At 44.1% G+C, this 9,152-nt stretch overlaps 1 long non-coding RNA gene across 1 annotated transcript in view; it reads right to left on the bottom strand.

The window, feature by feature from the left end:
- Nucleotides 1-3,089: 3,089 nt before the first annotated feature.
- LOC143744894 (uncharacterized) overlaps nt 3,090-9,152 on the bottom strand; it is a 98,592-nt gene continuing 92,529 nt past the window's right edge. Inside the window, exon 7 of the long non-coding RNA XR_013205929.1 lies at nt 3,090-6,109. This is a non-coding gene — a long non-coding RNA (uncharacterized LOC143744894). The remainder of the gene's footprint in view (nt 6,110-9,152) is intronic.

Raw genomic sequence — 9,152 nt, 5'->3', positions numbered from 1 at the left:
GAATTGCAACACTTTAAGAATGGGCAGATTATAGGAGGAGAGGAAACAATGGGACATCAAATATGGTGAGCAGCAGGTCGGACAACAAGTCCTCCCCACCAGATTACACTGGCTGCCTGGCAGACTGTCCTTTTCAATAAAGCCTGACCTAATTTCCAAAACATGAGGATTGTTTTCTGTCAAGCTCCATTGTATGTCAGCCCAATAAAAGCCACTAGAGTGTAATTTGGATGGGCTTCTCTTCTCAGTTCACGATTCTTTAGAAGTATGTTGCTTGAAAGGAATTATAAAGGTTTATTTGAATGTGGCAATTGATTGGATGGCCCATATTGATCACTAGAAGGGGAAGTGATGGAGGAAGACACCTCCTCTTCAAAGAAAGACAAGCAGAAAGAGCAGATGGCTACAGTGCTATTCTTCAAATTCCCTCCTTTTTCAACAATTGGCCCATGGTGTCAAGAGTTTTTCATGATGATATTACTGACACGAAGTGGACTTAATCCACAAGTCCACTCGCTTAATGGGACAAAGTCTGAAAAGCGCTCATGAATAAAAGTGAGGGGGCTTTCTGACAAGTCTTGAAGAGCCTTAACCTAACTGCTCCTTATGAATCAAAGTAAACCTCAGTCTCAGTCTGATCTTCAACTTTCATTGTGTGGAATGAAAACACTGTTCCACAGAAGAAAGAAAATTATGCAGGTTTGGAATGACTCAACAATTTTCATTTTTGGATGAACTACCCCTTAAATAAAACAAAGAAAAGTTGTTATTACTCATGATTAAACTCATTCTCACATGATAGCATCATGACAATGTCACATTTCATGCATATATCCGTTATGATCGCTTTAATTGTTGTCTGCTCTGTAGGCTGAACTTCTAATACTGATGATTTTTGTTTTGGGCAAACATATGCATTTCGTGAAAGTCACAAATGGCTCATGGCTTACCTCATACACAAATCTTCTTAGACAAAGTTTCCCTCTTAAAATCTTTCTCCAAAGTCATAACTAATCTTGTGGTATGCTGTGCAGCTGAGGAATGTGTTTACTCACACCGAGTTGGTCTGCCAAGGGCTTCATGAGACAGAACCCAAGTCAAAAAAAAAAAAAAAAGGTAAAAGAAACAGCATTAGGCTGATGCCACTATTAATAATAATAATAATAATAATAATAATAATAAAACTAAGTATTCTTACATGTTGAATTGCAAATTTATTTCTATCGTAAATGTATTTCTATCATGTATATCACTCATGTCTATCCAATCCAAACCTATATGACTTTTTGTCTTTTGTGAAATACGGAATACTTTTTTTTTAAACAATGCCTGAGTGTTTTTGTCCATACAATAAAATTCAATGCTGTCAAATATTGTCTTCAAAATATCTTCCATTGTGTTCTGTAGAATTTTTTTTTGGAGGGGGGGGGGGGGGGGGGGGAATTACAGTATTCTTGTATTTTTATTAAAGCGTAAGTTCACCCAAAAATGAAATTTCTGTCATTAATTACTCACCCTCATGTTGTTTCATACCCGTAATACCTTTGTTCATCTTCGGAATACAAAATAATTCCGAATAAAATAATTCCCCCCCCCCCACCCCCCCACCGAAACCCCCGTTGTTGTGCCACAGGCAGGGAGTGTGCACTGTCCTGTTAATGGAGATTGCGGTTCTACTGGCAAAGGACACAATACAGCAAGGAGGTAAGCAGAAGGAAATGGCTGTCTCCAAACATTGGTTGGCCCACTGGATAGTGGATGTCATCGCCTTGGTGTACCAGGCCCAAAGCATGCCGTGCCCCCTTGGGGTGGGAGCTGAATGGCCGGGATCCCTATCTAGGCTCCTCAGAAAAACATGAATGAAGTGAGTAATGCCAGTCATATTTATACCCATATGTACGTGTAGGTGTGACTCGGCATGCAAATCTCACTGTCCAATGCCCATTGTCTCATTTTGTTTGGGCTTCCAGGTGAGACCCCATGAAGTCAGTCTGACAAAATGTCTCTGTTTCATCCTTCACGGAACGGGGGTTACATTGGTAACCTAGATGTTTTGTTCTGAAATGCCTGAGCAAAGTCTGTTTTCAATGTGGTTCGGTATAATTACTCCCAGAACTGTCTTACACGACTGTGTTCCCAAACAGCAGCATCTACCTTCTAAAGCAACATAACACATTTATTGCGTTTCGTCAGCGCACTCTGAGACTCAAGTATATACAAGTAGGGATCGCTGCATCCTGCGCTGGACATCCAATCCCAATACCTAAGGGTAGGTTTTGTGTGGGTTTCAGTGCAGTCTGTCATAAAAAGAGAATTATAAGAAGTAAATGAATGAGAATTAGGTGTGAGGGTTAAGTCTTCTGGATCCTTCTTCCTGTTTCAAAGTTAAAAAAAAAATATCCCAAACCACTTCACCAGAAATCTTGGCTGGCAGCTAATATCATTGAGTAAGGTTACAGTGATGGGCAGGTTTAGGGATCAATGTTTGGTGTAGGCAATCAGTGCTGTGATTGACATGACCAATAAAACCTTAAGAAATGGCTGCAGGGCGGAGTTTTCATTGAATTGATTTTGGCGGGGGGAAAAATCACGCTAATGAGAATAGGATGTATTTGGACATGGGCGCGGCTTCTGACATCACACATGGACCTTAGATTTGAGGTCCATCGCAGGCTGCAGCTAAATGCTTCTCAGTATATACGAAAATTATGTGTAAATTAAGTGATTTTTAGCGCCATTTTGTCAGGAAGTGACAATTTTGTTCTCTGACTCACTGGTTGGTGCTTTATTCGCAAATGTTTTATGCAATATTCCAATTTTGCAAGTTAAAATGGCAACTTTGGATAGAAACATAGCTAGTGTGAAGGTGTGTGAAAACAGCAAAAGAGTGAGAGTGATCATGTGACCACTCCTCCTCTCCCTTTTGGACATGGTGTAATGTCCTCAGATGGATTACACGCAGCTGTGTGAAGTCGGAAACCTGCAGTGATAAGTGTAATTATTTATCCACCTGTTGTGCCCTATTTTATCATAATAATTCACCTATTAAAATAAAGAGTTTAAACAAAATAAATTAAGCATATGAAATCGGATCACATTCTTTATTTATAAAACATGTTCAAACTTAATGGAAAAGTGTTCCTAATCTGATTGGCTGAGCAGCATTCCAAAAGACATTTCTCTGATTTGGAACACATACAAGCAGGATGATACCAACAAAGTATGCTCCTGTGAAAATTCTTTGGTGACCAGTTTAGTTGGGAGAAAAAAAAGGACAAATTTAGTCAGAAACCTCTTGTTTATAGAACAGTTGTATAAAAGAACATTCAAGCTGTCTATTATATGCTGCCAACGATGGTCTCGGTCAAAGTGCCATCATATAAACTTACCGGAGTAACAGACCACTAACAAAGCACAAAGCCGGTGCTTGAAAGAACACAAACACGCATGCACAGTCACACACACAATATGCATGTTGACAGAGGCTAATGAACGTCCTGCGATCTGCTGCCAAAAGCCGTGAGAACCACTTTTCGGGCTTGTGGTGTCCTGCTGGGTCCCTCGAACACAAATGAGCATCGTGACAATACATTTCAGCACAGGAACACAAATGTAATAACAAAACTGGGAATAGAGCACCTACATCTCATACAGAAAAGGGCACTTCTCCACCTCATCAGAAACAAACAAGGATCCTCAGCTTGCCAATAGGCCCTGTAACCAAGGGAACTGACATTTATTGTGCCGGGAAAACAGTTATAGGAAACCAGACACCTGCAATCCAGCCAATTAAGTTATGAGGGAATAGTACTGTTTCATTTCCTGACACTGAATGGGCTTTTCAAATGACCAAGAATAGCCATGAGGGTTATTCATGCTCGTCTTATATTCAAAACGTAGAGAGATCTCTTTATGCGCTTGCTTTGACGGAACTTTTGTCTCAGCAAGTTTAAGTTTTGTTTGTTTAGTTGGTAAGTCTATTTCACTAAACATTTTAGCTAAATGCACCTAAAAGGCAATGCAACATATTTAGATTATAGCAACTGTCATTGTTTTCAGTACAAACACACTTATTTATTTACACTTATTTGCTTCTTTATTAATCTCAATTACCGGTTTTATTTTTTTACTCTGGGGCAAAAACAGGTTTTCAAACTGCTAATTAAATTTTAAAAGATGTTTGTGTGCACTTTATTTTGATTATGACAGCTGATATAAATCAAATGATGAAAAAAAGAAGCAGTAGTTAGGAATTGCTGCTTTTCAAGTGATTTTTTTTAATACTAAAAAAAAATTGCTATTAACAAAAAGTTCCTATGTTTGCCACCTGTCTGGTATGGGATAAAACAAATCTCTCTATTAAAAGCCAAGCACCAGGGTAAATTTAAATCACTGTTTCTTAAGGAGGCACCATTTGTGATCTTTTTCCTGTTCCGCCCATTGGTGTCTCATGGGTATTATATCCTACGGTAGACAGCGGCAAGCTGCTACATACTCAAGTTGCCAAAGGTCCTCCACTTGCCTTGACCCCGGCTGACACCCGATCCCCCTAAAGCCATCTTTTATTCCTGCTTCAAGAAGAAACATTAGGATCATTCTTACACCCCTGCTGTTTGGTTGTGGTGACCTCTAAGCTTATGGGAATCCAAGGCCGACACCAGAGTAAACGGCAACAGTCGGTTTCTAACAATCAGCTCTCTCTCTCTCGCTCGCTCTTCCGGCATAATGTTTAAATGGAGAGATTGAGGGTTAAGCAAGTGGTGCTTGGGGTGCTGTCTCCCGTTCCGGCTCTTGTCCGAATTAGTTCGGGATCACCGGTGCTGCCAATGGCGTGTTCTCAGGCTAGTACTGCATTCCTCACAGCATTTCATTCTTTCATATAGCATCTGTCCCTCAGCCTACAGGCAAAACCACAGCACAGAATCAACAGCAATTTGATAAGTACGGGATAGTTCACCAAAAATGTTCCCTATTCCACCCGTATTTTGTAATCAGAATAATGCAATATCCAGGAAGTGATAAAATCAATCTGATATTCAAGGCGTGATGACTATGAAAACACATCTTTCTACAGCATACTTGTTTGAGCAAACAAGCTGCTAATCTCCAGTCTGTGTCTTGTAAGTGAGAAACTTGATTTTAAAGAATTGAAAACTAGTTTGGAAGATGCACCCAACCACACACACACACGGTATCCATGTTTTATGAGGATTTTCGGTAACACTTTACAATACGGGTGCACTAATAAGCATTAATTCATACTTAACTAATGCACAGATAATCATGAGTTAATGTATGACTCATGAAGAACTAAACCATTAATTAATTATTACTGCATCAGCAACTAATAAAGAGTCTATATGATTAATAGATTAAGTAATAAATGAATTGCTATTAATTAAACATGTCATCATGTATTAATTTCTTAATAGCATATTAGATTTTCCATAGACATAATGATTTTTATACTGTACAAACTGTATATTCTATCCCACTACACTAACCCTACCCCTAAACCTAGCAATCATAGAAAATGTTTTGCATTTTAGATGATTTTAAATTCATTTAGTATGATTTATAAGCTGTTTTCCTCATGGGGACCAGAAAATGTCCCCACAAGGACAAGGATTTTGGATATTGCCATATTTGTTGGGATATTTTGTCGCAATAATGTAGGGTTTACCAGGACACACACACACACGCACGCATGCACGCAGGCACGCACGCACACACACACACACACACACACACACACACACACACACACACACACACACACACACACACACACACACACACACACACACACACACACACACACACATTAATCAAAACTGTTTTAAAGTCTTCTGGATAATTGATAATTTTAGTAGAGTATGGTTCTCATATTTTATTGCTCAAAAACTAATATTAAAGATGCACTAATTAGGTTTTTGGGTAACACTTTTTTTCGGTTGTCCACTTTAGACATTCTACTAACTATAAGTAACTTTATAGCTACATGTCAACTAACTGTCCATAGAGTGTTAGTAGACTGTCTGATTAATATCTGCTAAAACTTTATTTTGATGTTCCCCCAACAGACATTCTACTGACTATAAGTAACGTCCTGGTTGCGTATGCAACCCACCGTTCCCTGAAGGAGGGAACGGAGGACGTAGTCGACGCGACTGAAATGGGATCACGCTAGGGAGCCTATCATCTTCGAGTACTATTGAACGAGCCAATGTAATTGGCGTGCGTGATTCGCATCACACACTCCGCCCCCGCGGCGCGGGTATAAATACGGAAGTGGATGCACGCACTAGTTGCTTTTCGCTGAGGAGCCGAGAGTAACCCGGGGTCAGCGGTGGTCCAGCGGTAGTGGCAAGGGGACTACGTCCTCCGTTCCCTCCTTCAGGGAACGGTGGGTTGCATACGCAACCAGGACGTTCCCTTTCAGTCGATAACGTCGGACGTAGTCGACGCGACTGAAATGGGATCAACCATTGAACACGCCACTAACGCTGCCACCTTCCAGTGCCTAAACCAAAGCCTCCTGATGCCCCCGCAAACTTAAGGCGGGGAAGGACAGGGCTTAGGCCAGGGAAGTCACTGCTGTTCCTACAGGACCACTGGGAAAGCGTTCCCCGTACGTTGGAAGGAAGGGACGCTGCGGAAGCCACATCCAACCCGAGGGAGGAAATGTGGAGAATACACATATGAACTGGGCGGAAACCGGGCAGTCTAACATATGGAATGTCACTGGGGTGGCTCCAGCCTAAGACGGGGGGAGACACACCGGACAGTGACGGCAGAGAGACTCTGCCGAGGGAAGACACGGGCTCACCGCAGGGAGCCGTATCGTGGAAGAATACACATATGGGGTCACCGAAGGGACCGCAACATATGGACCCAGCCTAACACAGGTTCCACACTGCTTACGAGTGGTAGGCCTAACACCAGACGTTCCGCACGTCCGACGTCGGAGGGGTGTGGAGGAACTCAACAGGGTTCAATTTTAAGGGAACTCAACTGGAGTAGAAAGGCGCACGTATCCAGTCCATAGGAGGGGAATGGCGCAGCAAGCCGACACTTGAACCGGGCTCACGGTGAAACTGGCTTCATGAGAAGGGAGCCCACGGGAAGCAGCGGTTCAACTAGGTGTCGTCCAGCCCCCAACTCTAGAATCTGTTTAGCAAAGTATATCGTCAACGCCCAGGCGGAGCACTTTACACTCATCATAGAGGAGCTCAACACCTAAGTGGACATGTTGCATCTCGGATCTTTGCCGAAATGAAGGCAAGCACTAAGTGCAACTTTGCATGGAAACAGCCTTCCCTCTCTGCTGAATTCCAACAGATATTTGAAGAGCTGGTCTGAGGTCTATGACTTGCATTCTGTACACGTCCAAGCGAATCGGACAGAGAAGCCAGGGCTGGATCTGCCTCCTCCAGGGCAGCGCTTGCAGGCTCACCACCTGCTCCTATTACGGGAGAGGTAGGAACCTTGGGCACAATCCGAGCCGGGGTCTCAGCTTGTGAGAGTTAGCCGGCCCAGACTCCAGGCACAATACGTTGACCGAAAGCGAGCAAGTCCCTACCCTCTAGTAGAGACCACGCGAGCAGGAGAACTGATATAACAGAATTTTTAACTCACTACCCGCAGTGGCTCAGGGGCGGTCTCTGCAGTGCAGTCGCACCAGGGACAAGGCCCAAGAGGATAAAGAGGGACACAAGGATTTACAAGACCTTGCTCCTCAGGAACCTGACGATCAGAACGTGCTTCTGCATACTTCTGCAACACGATGAGCGTCGTTTAAACACCGAGGCAACATCATTTTGAGGGTGATTTAGGAAAACAGCCTACTGCAACCCATTTTGCAGGAAAGAGAGCACTGAAGTGATCGAAAGCTTTCAGGATCTCCTCAGGGGAGAAGACGCACTCAACGACTAGGTTCCACTTCTAAAGGCGTAAGCACGCTACCCAATTCTAGGGGGTGCTCGCAGAAGTGATGGTAACTAACACATGTTCTTGTGATAGCCACCTGAACCTCCGCGTTCGGATGTAAGACCGCCCGGAATCTCCGGGGGAAGAACGCGTGTGCCATCGTGCCCCGTCCCCGAATCCAGGGGAAGTCAGGAAGGCTGTTGAAGGGAACCAGGTCTAGTTGGGCCAATGAGGGGCAACTATGAAGACCTGTTCCTCTCCTGACATGGCACGTAGGTGCAAGTGACGGGCGCAAAAGACAGGAGCATTGCTCAACACAACATGTGAAGATCACTGGGCTTCAGGAGCATTTTCTGCTCAGCACTTGGGTGTGACAAGTTCACTGAGCTTCAGGAGCATTCCTGCTCAACACCTGAGTGTGATAAACTCACCGAGCTTCAGGAGCATTTCTGCTCAACACTTGAGTACGAAGAACCTCACTGAGCGACAGGAGCATTTCTGCTCAGCACTTGAGTGTGACAAGTTCACTGAGCTTCAGGAGCATTACTGCTCAACACCTGAGTGTGATAAACTCACTGAGCTTCAGGAGCATTTCTGCTCAACACTTGAGTGCGAGGAACTTCACTGAGCACCAGGAGCATTTCTGCTCAGCACTGCGTGTGATGAATTCACTGAGCTACCTGTGATGGACTCACTGAGCTACAGGAGCATTGCTGCTCAACACCAGAGTGCGATGAACTTCACTGAGTTTCAGGAGCAAATCTGCTCAACATGAAGAGTGATGATTTCACTGACTTGCAGGCGCAAGGCGACCATGAGTCGCAGTCACTTTTAGAAGGCTCACCGGGGTTAAACGCATTTCTGCGGGCCCCTGGGGCCGCTGAGTCCCAGTGTTTGTCCAAGGGTAGTCCGCTCGGTTTACCCAAACACTGGCGGAAAAATAAAACCGGGGGGGCAACTGAGCGGCCCCGGAATGGTCATGACCCAGCCGGACCCAGGGGATGGAGTCTCCACTTGCCCTGGCTATAACTGTCGTGAGGCTCGATGGCGGCACGATTGAGTAAGCGGGAGGAGTGGAATAAGGCGCCCTCAGAAGCGTCTGACTCCAAGGAGGAGGTGACGGGTGAGTTTGTGACATGCAGGGGAAGCTTGCGCAACGGTCGCAATGTCTAACAACTCGAGGCACGAATGCCCGTGTAGTCGGGGGTCGCCCAGGCCCCCGT

This window comes from Siphateles boraxobius, unplaced genomic scaffold (assembly GCF_051911475.1).
Source record: "Siphateles boraxobius isolate OS27281-9 unplaced genomic scaffold, OSU_SipBor_1 20, whole genome shotgun sequence".
Classification (NCBI taxonomy): Eukaryota; Metazoa; Chordata; class Actinopteri; order Cypriniformes; family Leuciscidae; genus Siphateles; species Siphateles boraxobius.
The sequence above is the reverse complement of the archived record's forward strand: the minus strand, read 5'-3'. Positions and strand labels throughout refer to the sequence as shown.